At 43.0% G+C, this 16069-nt stretch overlaps 1 protein-coding gene and 1 pseudogene across 4 annotated transcripts in view; one reads left to right on the top strand and one right to left on the bottom strand.

Annotated features, from left to right (window-relative positions):
* Asb3 (ankyrin repeat and SOCS box containing 3) overlaps positions 1–16069 on the top strand; it is a 391624-nt gene that overhangs the window by 281537 nt on the left and 94018 nt on the right. The window contains exon 11 of one of the 4 annotated variants that reach the window (XR_012907207.1): positions 15347–15389. The exons of the other annotated variants lie outside the window; for them this stretch is intronic. The gene's annotated coding sequence lies outside the window, so the exon portion shown is untranslated. Of the gene's footprint in view, positions 1–15346; positions 15390–16069 lie in introns of those variants that run through there. 4 annotated transcript variants of the gene reach the window in all.
* LOC142833202 (5S ribosomal RNA) lies at positions 13931–14049 on the bottom strand (annotated as a pseudogene).

The following is a 16069-nucleotide window of genomic DNA, read 5'->3' as shown; positions in this document are numbered from 1 at the left end:
AGACAATGGTGGAGGTGATTGGGAGACAGGGCATTGTCTTCTCTGGTGACTATTTCCTGGACAACTTGAGAAGCTTTACTTCACTAACACCACATTTCTGTCTCCACAGCTTCCTCTGCTCCAGCAATTTCTTTATATATAGCCTGGTGCTAGTCTCTGTCTCTGTAGCCTGGAGTGGGTCTCATGGTGCCTGGAAGAACATTTCTCTGCCATCTACTGCTTACTCCGGCTTGGCACATGCCGCATGGTGTTGCTAGGTGCCAGTTGGCTGCTGCTGTGTGAAGAAATACCATCTATGCTCATTACTATTTTTTGGCTCTCTTTCTCTTTTTAAAAATTAGTTATTCTTGTTTTATGTCTATGAGTATTTGCCTGCATGTGTGTTTGTGCACCGTGTGTGTTCACTGCACACAGAAGCCTGTGTCAGATCAGTTGGAGCTGGACTTACAGTTGTGAGGCACTGTGTGAGTGTTGGGGATTGAAATAGAGTCATATAGAAGAACAGCAAGTGCCATCTCTCCAGCCCTGTCATTTGAAGTATTGTTTTGTTTTGTTTTTGAAAAGATCCATTCTGACTGGGGTAAGATGAAATCTAGCTTTAATTTGCCCGATGAATAAGAATATTGAACATTTAAAAGTATTTATTACCCATTAATATTTCTTTTTGTTTTTGAAATTTAAAAAATAGTATTTGTGTGTCTGTGTATTAGTGTGTGCACATGTGTGCCTGTGTGTGCCCTTGAAGGCCAAAGAAGGTATCAGATACCTTGGACCTAGCCACCCAGTGTGGGTACTGGGAGGGGAATTGAGTCCTTTTTAAAAGAGCAGCAAGTGCTCTTAGCTGCAGAGATATCGCTCTAACTCCATTTATACTTCTTGTTTTGAGAATTGTTTGTTCAGTTTCGTAGCCCCTTTCTTTTTTTGTGTGTGGAATTCTATTTTTTTAGTTGAAAATAATTTTTTCATGCAATATATTCTGATCACAGTTTCCCCTTCTTCATCTCCTTTCTGATTCTTTCCACATCCCCAGCCATCAAACTCCATGCAGTCTTACTCTCTCTTTAAAAAACAGGCAAATAAAATAAAATAACAATAAAAGGAAAAAATTAAAAATCTACAAAAATAATGACAAACACACATACTCACAAACACAAAATCAGAAATTTTAATATATATAACGAAAAGACCAATTAGAATGTTAAAAAATACACTAACAAAGCATTAGAAGGGAAAAATGAAGTCTCCAAAAATACCATTGAGTTCTGTTTGTGTTGGCCATTACTGTTGGCTATAGTGCCTGCCCGGAAGTGTAGTTTGTATGCCCAATTGTGCTCCTTTGAATGCAGATACCAACTGAAGATAGATTATTAGTTTGGGGTGGGAGCTTGTGTCGACTTCCCCGTCTGTCTTGGATCTGTGCAGGCTCTGTGCATACTGCTACAGTCTCTATGAATTCATGTGTGCCAGACCTGTTGTGTCTGGAAGCTACTGTTTCCTTGTGTTATCCATCCCCTCTGGTTCTTATATTTGTTCTGCCTCTTCTTCCACATAGCTCCCTGAGTCTTGAGGGGAGGGACTTGATGAAGACATCCCATTTAGGACTGAATGTTTCAAGGTTCTCACTCTGCACATTGTTCAGCTGTGAGTCTCTATATTAATTCCCGTCTACTGCGGGAGAAAGCTTCTCTGATGCTGGCTGAGGAGGCACTGATCTATGGGTATAGCAAAATGTTGCTAAGAGCCATTTTATTGAAATGTTCCTTTAGCAGAACAATAGTATCTGCTTTTCTTCTAGGTTTGTGGCCTATCTAGTCTCAGGTTTTTGACCACGGAAGCAGTATCGGGCATGGTTCCATCTCATGAATTGGACCTTAATTTTTTTTATTGGGTTGTTGTTTCCTTGATGTTTTAGGTCTTCTTGAGTTTTTGCGTGTGTTCTGGAGTCTATAATCTTCATATTAATCCTCCATTAGATATATGTGGCAAATATTTTCTCCTCTTCTATAAATTGCCTCTTCAATCAGTGTAGTGATACTTTATGTTTTAACAAACAAAACTTGCCTGAAGATAAGAGTGCAGAGCTAAGCCACTAGAGGCCAAATGGTGGTGGCTCATACCTTTAATCCCAGTATTTGGGAGTCCCACACCTTTAATCCCAGCTTTAGGGAGGTGGAGACATGAAGGGATAAGGCTGGTTGGAAAGAGGAACCTAAGGTGGGAGGAGGCAGGAGCTCAAATGTAGTCTGAGGCAGCAGTCGGACACAGACAGTATGAGGATGTAGTCAGAAGATGCGTTCTGAAGAGGCAGTCTGAGGCTAAGATTGCCTCTTTGATCTGAGCTTTGGTAGAGGTGAGAACTCTAGTGACTGGCCGCACTGCTTCTCTGATCTCTCAGCTTTCACCCCATAATATCTGACTCTAGTATTTTTATTCAGAACAATTAGAATTTGTGCTACAACTCAGTTGACAGTTTCCTTTACAGAAACTTTAAAAATACTATTTAATTTTATGTATGGATATTTATTTAATTTTTGTGTTTCACTTACGTGTGTGTATGTGCACAGCATGTGTTCTTGGTGCCTGTGGAGACCAGAAGAGTATGTTGTTTCTCCTGGGGTTGGAGTGAAGGGTCATTGTGAGACTCCATGTGGGTGCTGGAAACCAAACCCAGGTTCTCTTCAAGAGCAGCAAGTGCTCTTAATTGCTGAGCCATTTCTCCAGGTCCCAGAAACTTAACTTCATGTAATCCCTTTAATCAGTTTTTGGCCATATTTCCTGAGCTACTTATGTCTTATTTATGAAGTCCTTATCTGTGCCTACATCTTGTAGTATATTCCCTACTTTTTCTTGTAGTATTTTCAGAGTTCAGGTTTTCTCTTGAGGTCCTTAATCCATTTGGAGGTTTGCATACAGTGAGAGATGGATACAGTTTCATCCTTACACATAGAGGTCCAGTTTAACAAATATCATTTTTTGAAAACACTTATTCAAAGTGTACTTTGGCTTCTATGTAACAATTAATCATGTAGTTGTGGTTGCATGGATTTATATCTGGTAGGTTCTCTGTTGTTTCCCATTTATCTGTGTTTCTGTGTTTGTGCTAATATCATGCTCTTTTTATGAAATGAACTTTAAGATTTTTTTTATATTTCTGTCAAGAATGGGGTGGTAGTACTGTTTGTAATTACATTGAATATGCAGATTGCTTTAGTTAGAATAGCTATTTTTATATTACTTTTGCCCATCCATGAGTGTGGAGTCCTTCCATCTTCTAGGCCAGTGGTACTCATCCTTCCTAATATGTGACCCTTGAATACAGTTTCTCATGTTGTGGTGACCCCCAGCCTAAAATTATTTTTGTTACTACTTCATATCTGTAATTTTGCTACTACAACTATCTATTTTCCAATGGTTTTAGATGACCCCTGTAAATGAGTCATTCTAACACACAGCCCCAGGTGAGGGGTTTACAACCCACAAGTTGAGAACTGCACACTATTTACTGTTCCAAAATTTTTATTGTACAAGTCTTTAACTTTTTGGATTAAGTTTTTTCCAGGTTTTTCTGTTTGTTGTTTTGTTTTTTAGGTTACTGTGAACAGGATCATTTCCTCAGTTTCTTTCACAGTATGTTTGTCATTGATATATAGAAAGGCTACTGATTTTGTTTGTTAATATTGTATCATGCCACTTTGCTGAAAGTGAGTAACAACTGTAGGAGTTTGCTTCGGGATCTTTTATGTATAGAATCCTATCTATATTTTGACTTCTCGTCCATTTGTGCCCCTTATATATACTATATACTTGTTCTGAGTTATTGCTCTCAATAAGATTTAGGGCATAATGTTGAAAAGTAGTGGACAGAGTGGACATCTTTGTTTTGTTGATGGTTTTAATGGAATGCTTTTGAGTTTTTCTTCATGTAGCATGATGTTTGTTGACTATGAACTTGCATGCACCATTGTTATGTTGAGATGTTTTCCCTGCATTTGTAGTCTCTCTGGTACTTTTATTATGAAAGGGTGTTAGAATCATTTTTGGCGGAGGCCAAAGAGGCACTTTTGCATCTACTGAGATAATCATGTGATTCTGTTCATGGGTCATTTATGTGGTGGATTATGTTTATTGATTACAGTTGTTGAGCAATACTTGCATTTGTGGAATGAAATGACTTCATCATGGTTGATAATCTTTTTGCATATTTTTTGAGACAGGATTTCACTGTGTGGAATTCATGGAAATTCGCCTGCCTCTGATTCCTGAGTACTAGGATTAAAGGCATGTTTCCACCATGCCTGTTTGATATGTTCTTGAATCTTCTTTGTAAGTGATAAGGAATTTTGCATCTGCATTTGTCAGGGAGATCGCTTATAATTTTGGTTGTGTCTTTATCTGGTTTTGCTATTAGTCTAATACTGGCTTCGTTAAGAGAATTTGGAAGCATTTCTTCTATTTCTAGTAAATGTAATAATTCAGGAAGCATTAGTGTTAGTTCTTTACAGGTGTGGTAAAATTCTGTGGTGAATCCATCTGGTCCCAGGACTGTTTTAGTCAGTAGGTCTTTTATTGCTGCTTCAGTCTAGTTTGTGGTAGATCTGTTTAATATTTTTTTAAATCTTTTCTTGATTAACTTAGTCGGTCATGTGCATTTAGAAACCCATCAATTTCTTTTAGATTTTCCAACTTGATGGACTATAAGTTTTTAAAGTATGTCCATGAGACTGGATTTCATTGGCAACAGATATAGTGTCTCTCTATTTGCCCCTAATCTTGTTAATTTGGGTCTTTTCTCTCATGGTTTATTTGTCTAAGGATTTATCAATAATTTCTAATTTATTTATTTCTACCCTGATCTTACTTAGTTTATTCTATCTCCTAGTTTTGAGTTTAGTTTGTTCTTGTTTTTTAAGAATACACACCTTTAAGTTGTTTATTTGAGACTTTTCTGAAGACTTTTCTGATTTTGTGATCTGGGAATTTAGAGCTGTGAATTCTCTGGACCTTTTGTGTGTGACACACACACTGTTGATTTTTAGCTCTATAGACTTGGTAAGATAGACTGCATAGAATTACTTTTATTTTCCTGTATGTTGAGACAGCTTTGTGTCCTGGTATGTGGCTAGTTTTAGAACCTCATGGATTGCTGAGAAGGATGTCTGGTCTGCAGTATTGAGTTGAATGTTCTATATATATGTTAGTTCTGTTTGATATATAGTGTCATTTAGCTCCATTTTTTTCTCTGTTCATTTTTAGCTTGAAGACCTGTCTTGATAACTGTTTTGGACTTAATGTGTGATTTTTTTTTTGTTTTTGTTTTTCGAGACAAGGTTTCTCTGTAGCTTTGGAGCCTATCCTGGAACTAGCTCTTGTAGACCAGGCTGGCCTTGAACTCACAGAGATCTTCCTGCCTCTGCCTCCCAAGTGCTTGGATTAAAGGTGTGTGCCACCACCACGTGGCTAATGTTTGATTTTTAAATCCATCTTTGTTTTATGAAATTGGATACATATTGTAAAAAGAGGGCCCACTTGTGCTTCCTGGCCACCCTGCTAGCACAGAAATTGTATTCATTAAAACACTGCTTGGCCCATTATCTCTAGTTTCTTATTGACTAATTTTCTTTCTTTCTTTCTTTCTTTCTTTCTTTCTTTCTTTCTTTCTTTCTTTTTTTTTTTTGGATTTTCATGACAGCATTTGGTGCCTGTTCTGGAACTAGCTCTTGTAGACCAGGCTGGCCTCGAACTCACTAATATCTGCCTGCCTCTGCCTCCCAAGTGCTGGGATTAAAGGTGCGTGCCACCACTGCCCAGCTTTGTTGGCTATTTCTTTGATTATTTATTTATTTTGTTTTTGTCGAGACAGGGTTTCTCTGTAGCTTTGGAGCCTGTCCTGGAACTAGTTCTTGTAGACCAGGCTGGCCTCAAACTCACTAAGATCCGCCTGCCTCTGCCTCCCAAGTGCTGGAATTAAAGGTGTGCAACGTCTTAATTTAACCCATTTCTATTCATCTGTATAGCGCCACATGGCAGTGGCTTACTGGGAAAGATTCTAACTGGCGTCCATCTCAGGCAGAGGATCCATGGCTTCTCCCTGACTCTGCTTTCTTCTTCCCAGCATTCAGTTCTGTTTTCCCTGCCTACCTAAGTTCTGCCCTATCAAAAGACTAAGGCAGTTTCTTTATTCATTAACCAATGAAAGCAACACATAAATAAAAAGACCTCCAACACTAGGTACACCTGTGTTTTGTATGATTGTTTAGAATAATAATGTCCTCTTGATAGATTGTTTTTCTTACTTTCATCACTTCTAATTTGTGTTGGTCTATTTTATCATATATCAAATAGTGACTCCTGCTTATTTTCTGGTTTCATTTAGTTTGAACACCTTTGTCCATCTTTCTTTCAAAGGTATTGTCTAGTTTTGGTAGCAAGATAGTTTGCTTGGAGGCAAGACAAAGGATCCTGTGTACTGCTCCAATAATTCAAGTTTGTGTGTTTTGATGGGGAAGTTGAGTCTCTTGCTATTCAGTTTTTGAAAGGTTTGTATTAATTCTTTTCATTTTGTTGTTTTTCTTAGTCCTTACTTGCTCAACAACTGTCTTATTACTGTTATTCTTTCTGTGTCACTTCTTAGATTTAATCAGTCTCTTATGTTTGATGCATTCCCTCCATTAATCTTTGTAGAGAGCTGGCTTAGTTCTTTCTTATCAATTACTGTACCCTGCTTTTTTTCATGGGAAGTTTCTTTCTTCCTTTGTGACAGGTAGTTCTTCTGGCAATAGTAATCAGATTTGGCATCTTTGAAATTTCAGGACTTGAAGTACATTGCTTCAGCTCTTCTGGATTTTAAGTTTCCTTTGAAAAGTCAGTTGTTAATCTGACAGGCTTGCCTTGGTTCTGTGTATTTCTTGTTTTAAGCATGGCATAGTTTGCCTTGGTGAAGGGCTGTTCTTTCTGGTTCTGTTTGGTGTTCTGTAGGCCTCTTGTGCCTGGATTGGCATCTCTTTACTTATATCTAGAAATTTTTCTTCTATGAATTTTTTTCTTAAAATACTTGCTATGGCTTTAACATAGACTTATTCTCTTATGTTCACACTTTTTAAACTTCGCTTTTTCATAATATCCTACAAATCTTGTATGGTCTGTTGCTGTATTTTAAAAAAATGTTATTGACTTTAAGAAATAGTCTCATTTCTTTACCTTATTCTCAAGTCCTGTTAGATGTCCTGTATTTATTCTTTTTTTACTATTTGCTCTCAGGGGGTCCCACCACCCAACTCCCAAATAAATACATGGAATTTTATTAATGCCTGGCCTTAGCATGTTTCTTGCCAACTTTTCTTAAATTATCCTGACTACTTTTTGTCTCTGGGCTTTTACCTTTCTCTATTCTATGTGTCTTTCTTTACTTATTACTGTATGGCTTTCTGTGTAGCTGGGTGGCTGACCCCTGATGCCCTCTCACCTTCATTTCCTGTTCCTTGATCCTCTCTTCCCAGATTTCTCCTCCTCTTCTTTCTGCCAGCCAGCCCAACCTAGCCTTTCTCCTGCCAGTTACAGTTCATTCAGCTCTTAGACGAATCAGGTGTTTTAGACAGGCAAAGCAGCGCAGCTTTGCATCATTTTATAAATATTCCACAGGATAAACAAATGTGACACATCTTAAAATAATATTTCACAATAGTGTCCTGTGTAGGATATTAGTCCTTTATATGATCAATTCTGTTATTTGGCCTTAGGTTTTTAGTTGAGTTTTTCATTGCAATTTGTTATTTCTTCTGTATATCTATTTTTTTTTTGTTGAAGTCCATTGTATCCGGTGTTGACTTCCTATTTATTTCATTCATCTGTTTTTTATTTCTTTTTAAGGCAATTGAATTTGTTCAAATATTTTTACATGTCATGGGGAGCCTGTTACTATGGGGTTGTTGATTTTTTTCTTCTTTCATACAATACATCCTGATTGCTTCCTCCCCTCCCCTCCCCTACATCCCTTCTCTTTCTGGTCCACTGTTCCTCCATTTTTTTTTCAGAAAAGAGCAGGCCTCCCAGTGTTATCAGCCCAACTTGGCATAACAATGTACAATAAAAGTAGGCATAAACCCTCATATCAAAGCTGGATGAAGTAGCAGGCAAAAGAATCAGAGACACCTGAGCTAAACAACCACAGTATGTGTGCGAGGGCCTATGTGCAGGTCCGTGCAGGCTCCATGATTGTTGCAGCAGTCTCTGTGAGCCCCCATGAGCCCTGCTTGGTTGCTTCTGTGGGCTGTTTTCTCCTGGTATCTTTGAACTTTCTGGCTCCTATAAACCCCCACCCCCACTCCCATTTTTGGAGGATTCCCTTGCCAAATGCTTGTTTGTGGGTCCCAGTATCTGTTCCCATCTGCTGCCGGAGGAAGCCTCTCTGATGATGATTGGTTTAGGCACTAATCCATGAGTATAGGAGAATATCATTAGAAATCATTTCATTGACTTTTTTTTTGTCAGTTGTGTTTGGTTATACCCTAGGTCTCTGGGTAATCCAGCTTCCTGATCCTGGCCATCTGGGTAGTGTCCACATAGTCTCCCTCTCATGGCTTGTGTCTCAAGTTATACCAGTCATTTGTTGACCACTCCCTCACGTTCTGAGCCAGCATTGCCCCAGTGCATCTTGTGGGCAGGACAGGTTGTGGGTCATAAGTTTGTGGGTAGGTTGGTGTCCCAGGTCCACCACTGGGAACCTTGCCTGGTTACAGATGGCCTGTTCAGGTTCCATATCCTCCTTCACTAGGAGTCCTCACTAGGGTCACCCTCATAGGTTCTAGGAAATTCTACTGTACTAGGTTTCTGCATTACCCGCAAATGCCAGTCATCTCCCCATACTCTCTTCCTCTGTTCCTCCCTCCCTCCCCCACCTGATTCCTCTAGTTCCCATCCCCACCTGCCCCCAGTGCACTCACAAAATCTATTCTATTACCCCTTCCCAGTGAGAACCATGATCCCCAGACCTCTCTTCTTTATCTAAGTTCTCTGGGTCTGTGGATAGTAATAGATTACCCTTTAATAATAGCTAACTAATGTCTACTTATAAGTGAGTACATATCATGTTTGTCTTTCTGGGTCTGGATTGCCTCTCTCAGGATGATTTTTTTTCTAGTTCCAACCACTTGCCTGCACATTTCATTGATGTGGGAGTGTCATATATCAATCTGTTGATTTCATTGGTTAAGTAATAAAGAAACTGCTTGGCCCTGATAGTTTAGAACATAGGTGGGTGGAGTAAACAGAACAGAATGCTGGGAGGAAGAGGAAGTGAGCTCAGACGACATGTTCCCCTCTCCCGGACAGACGCAATGAAGCTCCGACCCAGGATGGACGTAGGCTAGAATCTTCCCAGTAAGCGCACCTCGGTGCTACACACATTAATAGAAATGGGCCAGGCAGTGTTTAAATGAATACAGTTTGTATGTTGTTCTTTTGGGGCATAAGCTAGCCAGGCGGCCGGGAGCCAGGCTGTGGGAAGAGGTCCGCAGCTCCTACAACATCTTCTTGAGTCTTCCTTGATGGCAAAAGTGATGGGTGGGGGTGCAGTGATTCCCATTGGGAACAAGGATAGTTAGCCCCAGATAGTTCTGTCCCAGGACCTGCCAGTGCCCCCACTGACCACAAACAGAGAGCACCGAGACCCATGTTGCAAGTTCCCTAGGAACCATCTGCCCAGGATCATCTTCCATGATGGCCACCTTGCCGTTCTCTCCTCTTCCTTGTGTAGTGCAGGGCTTCACAGAGAGGCATCCACAATGAGGGACTGGATGGCACCAATGGTGATGGGGTGGGGCTAGGGGTGTGGGTATGGTTAGATATGGGGCTGAACTGGAAGCCAAGGAGCTTGCATTACAAGTTCCAAAGAGAGAAATCAAATATCCTCCTGATCTCCCATGCATGCACAAGCCTTGGCGAATATGCACACTCGTGAACATGCACACCATCTCTCTAACCCAATCCCAGTCTTAGGGTTTTCTTGATTCTCCATGAGAAGGGGAAAACCAGGATAGATCATGAGGAGCAGGGGGAAGAGGAAGAGGAGGTGGAGAAACCTGCAGTTCCCAAATGATGAGAGGCTAGCACCTAGGGACTACCCACTACATCCAGGTACCACAGTAGTTCACTTACAGGACAGTGTCTACCCTGTCTGGAAGGATGTCCCATGTGATCCAACGTCTTTGCCTGTACCTAACTGGGCACCTCCCCTGGGAGCTTGTGGTAGATGCTGCCAGAAAAGAAAGCTGCCACAATGTAGTCGGGGCAGTGCCTGGAGTTCCTCGTCCCACCCCCATCGCACCACACCACAGCACACCCCCACCCCACCCCTACTCACAACCCGGGTGCCCACCTTCCCACCCAAGCCCCATGCCTCCTCCTCCGGGGACACAAATGGCCTGCAGGAAGGAAGACGGCTCTCACTTGCTGAAAGGCAAAAGCTGGCTACCTGGCAACAGTCCCGTGATGGGGTTGGGGGTAGAGTCAGGGTCCAAAGCCAGTCCATGCCCTAGAAGTTGCTGAGTCCCTTTCAAATCCAACACCCATGGATTTTTCACCAAGTGAGCCAGACCTGTGTACGCTGGACCCTAAGCCCAGGACAAGGGAAAAGCTGGTTTGTGGGCCAACTAATCTGACAGAGGCATCGTTAATTCTGGCCTTGTCTTTCCTCATTTAATTTAGCCTGAAAACTTAAGGGGAAAACTAATCTCTTAAAGTGAGGGAAAAAAGATGTATGGCATATGTTGTGTGAGGGTGCCCTATGAGGAAGGGGAGAGAAGGCAGAGAAGACTGGACACTTCTGGGCCTGGACCCTGACTCCAGGCCGGGGCAGAGGACTAAGGAGGGCACAGCTGGTAGGCAGATGACCCAAGCAATCAACCCCTTTGTCAGTGCCTACCTGTGCACCTCCCCTGGGACCTTGTGGTAGAAGCTGCCGGAAAAGGGAGTTTCCAAAATGTAGTCCGGGTAGGGCCATGAACTTCTCACCCCATCCCCACCTTTACTCCCTACCCGGGTACCCACCTTCTCACCCCAAGTCCCATGCCTCATTCACTGAAGACATGTTGGGGGACATGACAAAATCCAGGGACAAGGTAAGGAGGAGCGGCCAACTAGGGTTTGCCTACTTTCTCTGTGCCCACATTCACCTAGGGTACTTGCCTGCTTCACTGAAGCTTGGCAAAAGCTCTACCACACTCTGACATCACTGGCCTTCTCAGAACCAATTAAAACATAGCCAATTGCTTAATAATCTTGACAATCTGTGCATGTGTTGAGAACATTATTTGCCATTCCCTAGCAATGTAGTTATATATTATAGACTATGACTTACTTGTCATGCAATTATTCTAGGCTGTGAGCTATAAATATATAATGAAATTGATTTACCTATCTAATGAGATCATCAATATTATCTAAGATCTTTGAAATGAACTTTACAAAATCAAGGTTTTCAATTAGTAAAGACTGTAGAATAAAGTGTTTTGTCTCTACCTGGGTGATCATAAATAAATAATTATTAATTGATTTCATTCTTTCCACCAACAAAGGTGATAACTTTTGGTCCCCATAGTAAATGAGTCTACGGAGTACTAAATAAACTAAGAACTTTTTTTTGAGAGTTATCAACTTACTTTTGGTACATAAATGACTGGGATTAACTAAATCGCATAAAGTAAAAACAAAACTAAGGGTAGACTGCTGTTTTAAAATTCTGGCCTTGTCTTTCCTCCTCATTTACTTTAGACTCAAAACTTACGGGGAAAACTAATCTCTTAAAGTGAGGGAAAAAGATGTATGGCATATGGTGGGTGAGTGTGTTCCTGGGTGCTACGCCAGTGCGGCTTGGATGCCGAAACTGGCATGGGATGCCCGGATTCGGATACAGAGACTTCAATGCAGGGAGAAGAACAGCAACCTTTATTTTACCCCAAACTAGAGCCTTTTATACCTTTAGGCAGCTTGCCGGAGACATGCTAAGCAGCCAGACATCAAGATTAGGGCATCTGTGTACTGGGAATGCTTATGTGAAAAACCACTTGTCAGAAAGAACACAAACATCCTTGTTGATTACAGAGGACAAGGAAGTTTAGCTGTTGGTCAGGGGGAGAGAGGGCAGCTAGATCACACCACCTGGTGAGTCAGGAAACACATATCTTTGTGTCAATACCAGGACCAATAATACATAAAATGATGGTTACATAAAAGTTCAACTTGAAGAACCAAGGAATTTGTCAGGGTTGCTTACAGGAGCTGGGATGATTTAAATATTGCCATGTCACCAGAAAGTCCACCCCAGCATGAATGATGATTCATGAATGTTGTAGCCTTAGAGTTCTCTGCTAGACATACAGGAAGCTCCCCAAGCTGGAGAATCTCCTCCAGGAAGCTTAGCTGCTCAGACAATGTTCCCATCAGAAGTTGTTTACAACTTCCAGAAGCTTAGGCAGGGCCCTTGTGACTCTTGACTCAGCTCCCCAGGACTAGTAAGGTTGTTTCCTTACTAAGTCTCAGGAGCTCCTTCAATGAGACAATGTTTCTATTCAGAGGAACTGCTACACTCCACTCCTTTGATGACTCTAGTTTTCTCTGCACCCTATTTTCTGTGATAGTCTCAGCCTTCCTGTTAGTGACAAGAATACCTATGTATGACACAGCCAAGGTTACTTGTTCTTAAGGACTATGCCAATGATTATGACTCTCTGAAATACTCTTATCTATTGCAAAAGTCAAGTTTTGTTCCAGGACAAGTAGCAAATGACAGCACTAGCATCAGTGCAAATATTTAGAGATAGCTTGACAGGCACGTCAAGATAATAGAATAATTGCATGGCAAGTAACTCATAATCTAGAGTATATAATTACAGTGCTAGGAAATGGCAAAGGATGTTCTCAAAACATGCACAGATTGTGAATATTCTTAAATAATAATTTGTTAACTAGTTCTGAGACAGCCAGTGGTGTCAGAGTGTAGGACATGTGTCGGAGCTTTCCCCAAGCTGCAGTGCTTCAGGCAGGGTACCCTAGGTGAGTGTGGGCACAGAACTAGGAGTCCAACCCTAGCTGGCCGCTCCTGCTCGCCTTGTCCCTGGCCGTTGGCATGTATCCCAGCTCAGCTTTCATTTTGCCCCTTTGCCATTCCCCAGTGAGGCCTGGACAGTGGCCTCCTTGCATTCTGCTCCAAAGCTTCACAGCCTGCCTGGTCCTGGCAGGATAGAGCCTTCCAATCAGATGCTTCCAATCAGATTGCTGGAGATGACATAACTGTCCCCCAAATGGCCTTAGCAGTGTGTAAGAGGAGCCTGCAAGCTTATGTCAGGGCTTATACCCCCTAGCTCTGCATCCACACTCACTTAGGCTACCCTGCTCCACAGCAGCTAGGCAACAGCTCTGTCACATGACCGGCACTCTAACACCACTGGTCATCTCAGAACCAGTCAACACACAGTCTGCAACTTAATAACACTCTGTGCATGTTTTGAGAACATTCATTGTCATGTACTAGTAATGTAATTATTCTAAAACTCGGGTTACATTCCATTCCAAGTCTGTCTGTCCCCAGTGCAAGGGGAGCAAGAGTCCAATCTTACCCACCTGCCTGTGGAACTATGGAGCTGGGGAGCCAAGTGCTATGCTGTGTGTCCCATGATTGTGGTCAGTTTAGAGGCTGGCCTGGGCTGCGTGTCACTCAATACAGCCTCTACCTTGTGATTCTTAGCTTCCTTCCTTGGCCCTGGGATTCCCCACTGGGGTGTTTCCTCTGTAGGTTTGCTGCATGCCTGGTTAGATTTTGAACTTTGTCAGAGGTGGGTGGGCCCTCTTTCCAGGGTGCAAATGGAGGTGGCCTTGTCTGGCCAAGGCTGGCCCTCAGCCCACAGAAGACCAAAAGGAAAAAAATGGCCAAAAGAAAAGCCTACAGCTCCCAGTATTCCCAGGTGGTCCCCCATCCTAGTACTAACCAGGCCCGACTCTGCTTGACTTCCTAGATCAGACAAGATAGGGTACATTCAGGGTGGTATGGCCATAGAAAGAGGCAGCACACGCTGCAGGAGCCCTAGAGCTTGCTGCTTTCTTGCCGCCACACCCGCCCTCACGACCTCCAACACCCCTTTTGGCCACCTAGTCCAGCCAAGCCCAGCCAACAATCCATCCCTGACCTGTCTGAAGCCACACCAGGCTTCTCTAGGCAACCCACCTGCCCACCTGCCAGCAAGGCTCTCCTCAGAACTAGGCCCGGGCCGGGACCTAGGATACAGGGCCAAAAGTTGTCACCATTACCAACTGACTTTCTCTCCCTTTGGTCCCTTGTCTTCTGTTCCTCACCTGGCACCTTCACCCTGCCCCAACCAAGCCCCTGGTAGGTTTGCTGGCCCACAAACCAGCTCCCCCCTTGCCCTGGGCCTGTGGTCCAGTTTGCGCACACATCTGCCTCCCTTGGTGGGGAATCCACTGGTGTCAGATTTGACAGGGCCTCAGGTAAATTCCAGGGCATGGACTGGCTTTAAACCCCAACTCTACCCCTACCCCCACCTGAGGCCTGTGGCTTGGTAGGCAGCTTTTGCCTTTGGGCAGGTGAGAGCCCTCCTCCATCCTGCAACAAGTTTTGTCCCCAGTGAAGGCGGCATGGGGCTTGGGGTAGGAAGGTGGGCACCCGGGTTGGGAGTAGGGGTCGAGGCTGTGTGGTGGGATGGGGTGAGATGAGGAGTTCGAGGTCCTGCCGGGGCTGCATTTTGGCAGCTTTCTTTTCTGGCAGCGTCTACCACAAGTTCCCAGGGGAGGTGCCCAATTAGGTGCAGGCAAGGACGTTGGATGATAGCACAACATAGTTCTGTCCCAGGACCTGCCACTGCCTCCACTGTCCTGCAGGTTCTCTACTGTGGTTCCTGGATGGATCCCTTTGTCCCTAGGCACTAGCCTCTCATCATTGGGGAACTATAGGCTCCCCCTGCTTGTCCTCTTCTTCCTCCTCCTCAAACTCTTACTCCGTCACTTGCTCCTCCTCTCCCTTCTATTACTTTTCTTCCTGCTCCTCTCCCTCATCCTTTTCCTTCTCCTCCTCCTCTTTCTCTTCCTCCTCCTCTATTGCAGTTCCTCCATCCCCTTTCCCTGCCGACCAGTGCTCATCAAGAATCAAGAAATCCAAAAGTCTGGGACAGGGTTTGAGAGACTGTGTGCAGGTGCACTTGTGTACATATTCACACAGGCATGCACATGCGCCAGAAGTCAGGAGGCTCCTTGGTTCTTTTTTGGGAAATGAAATGCCAACACCTAGGCTTCCAGTTCTGCCCCATGCCCACTCACACCAAAGCCTCACCCCTTTCTCCAGCAGGGCCACCCAGTCCCCCATTGCAGAAGCCTCCCATGAAGTCCTGCACCGCGCAGAGAAGAGGAGAGAATGGCAAGCTGGCCAGCATGGAAGATGCTCCTGGGTAGATGGTTCCTAGGGAACTTGGAACTTGGGCCTTGGTCCTCTCTGCTTGTGGTCAGTGGAGGCAGTGGCAGGTCCTGGGACAGAACTATGTTGTGCTATCGATCCTTATCCACCACTCCCTCCATTAAAGAAGACTCAAGAAGGGGGTGAAGAGGACCTGGGGGAAGGAACTGGAGAAGAGGAATGGGGTAAATCACACTTGGGATATAAAATCAATGAAAAATTCAATTGAAAAAGATGTATTTTATCTATAACTGTGATGTCAGTTTTTCTGTTTTTAGTCTTGTACATATATATCCATGCAGGCATCTAGGCAGGCCAGAGAAATGAAATCATGTTACCAGGAATTACAGTACGTTGTCAGTCCTCTTCTATTGTGCTTTTATTTGGTGACACCTGTTTTTCACCTACAATGTACAGAATGTGATTCCCATCACATAAGTGGTCTACTGTTTATGTACATTGGGAAATATTTTTTAAACTATAGTGTCATGAAAATGTGGTTTGTTGCTTTTGGTTTTGCTTTTCGTAACTTTACAAATTCCTTGAGATGATCATATTTGTATTCCAGTCTTCTTGGATGTCAGAATTCGACTGGATTACATTTGGTGTGTCTGA

This window comes from Microtus pennsylvanicus, chromosome 12 (assembly GCF_037038515.1).
Source record: "Microtus pennsylvanicus isolate mMicPen1 chromosome 12, mMicPen1.hap1, whole genome shotgun sequence".
In the NCBI taxonomy this organism is placed as follows: Eukaryota; Metazoa; Chordata; class Mammalia; order Rodentia; family Cricetidae; genus Microtus; species Microtus pennsylvanicus.
The sequence above is the reverse complement of the archived record's forward strand: the minus strand, read 5'-3'. Positions and strand labels throughout refer to the sequence as shown.